This window comes from Elephantulus edwardii, unplaced genomic scaffold (assembly GCF_000299155.1).
Source record: "Elephantulus edwardii isolate Elephantulus edwardi_28Jun2011 unplaced genomic scaffold, EleEdw1.0 scaffold00007, whole genome shotgun sequence".
Classification (NCBI taxonomy): Eukaryota; Metazoa; Chordata; class Mammalia; order Macroscelidea; family Macroscelididae; genus Elephantulus; species Elephantulus edwardii.
This window is the reverse complement of record NW_006399757.1, coordinates 14,626,663-14,627,981: the sequence shown is the minus strand read 5'-3', so window position 1 is coordinate 14,627,981 and position 1,319 is coordinate 14,626,663. Positions and strand designations below refer to the sequence as shown.

Sequence of the window (1,319 nt, the reverse complement as noted above, 5' to 3'; positions counted from 1 at the left end):
AGGGACTTCTCTAGAGTGCTAAGGAGCAACAGGGTCATTCTAGAGACTAATGTATCCCTGATTCAGGCCATGGTCTTCTCAGTTACTTTGCTCGGTTACTTTTTGCTATGCCTAAGAGAGCTAGACAAGGACTAAGGATTACAGAAGAAGCATTAATGGCTTTGAGTTGTGGTGCTAGAGAAGAGTATTGAACATAACTTCAGACTGCCAAGAGAACAAAAAAAGGCTGTCCTGGAGAGGATGAAACCACATTGGTCATTGGAGGAAAGGATTGTGAGGCTCTGTCACACATATTTTGAACGTGTTTCCTGGAGGACCCAGTCCTTGGAGAAGGACATCATGCTTGGAAGAAGGGAGGATCAGAGCAGGAGAGGAAGACCCTAGATGAGATGGGTTGACACAGTGACTTTTGAAATGAGGGCAGGTGTATCAGAAACAGTGAGATTGGCTCATGATAGAGCAGGGTTCAGGGCTATTGTTCATAGGCTAGCCATGACTAATAGTCATCTGGAGAGCACATGACAACAACAATGATCTCAGAACAGAAGCTTATGAATATTCTCTAAAAAATAAATTTAAATATTACACATTTTAGACATGCCAAAGCCTTCATATACAACAAAAATAATCTCTTTTATTTGTAGTTTTTAACTATGAGTAACACAAGGATGTAGCTTGTTTCTTACTCATTTGCATATTCCTCATGTCAAATTTTCCCACCTTTGATTTGACACAATACTGAATGTCAGTCGATGTTCAGTTAGATTTTTTCTTTTTAATTTTAAAAAATTTTATATTCATTTGCAGACAAAATTCATATACATTGTGTTTCATGTACGCATATGTGTTTCAAACATTCCTTCATTCACATTGTGTTTCATACCATGATTCATATACACTGCATTTTATAAAATTGATCAACATTGACCTATGCCTACTCTTTTTTTAAAAATTTATTTATTTATTTTTCATTTCAGTGAACATCTACAGAGATTTTGAAATTCCATTCATTCATTGTTGCAACCTTCTCCCCGCTACCCTCTCCCGTCCCCCCAGGTTTGCTCCTCTCCTTCAAAAGCAAAAGAAAAACTCCCTCATTGGTACACAATCCCCCCGCACATCCCCCCACCACACCCCTAACCCCAAATATAATCCACTCTGCAACCCTCATTCCGTACTCTTACGATAAGCATGATGCCCCAAAATATAATACTTTTAAACTATTCTATCCCCCATAGACTTCGATGCCCATAAACGTATTTCATTCAGTTTTTCTCAGTCTTACCCCCACCCCGATGCCTACTCTTATACCACCTTTT

At 38.7% G+C, this 1,319-nt stretch overlaps 1 protein-coding gene across 1 annotated transcript in view; it reads left to right on the top strand.

Moving 5' to 3' along the window:
• Positions 1 to 1,319, top strand: part of MEOX2 (mesenchyme homeobox 2) — a 96,398-nt gene that overhangs the window by 84,200 nt on the left and 10,879 nt on the right. The gene's annotated exons all lie outside the window — the stretch shown is intronic.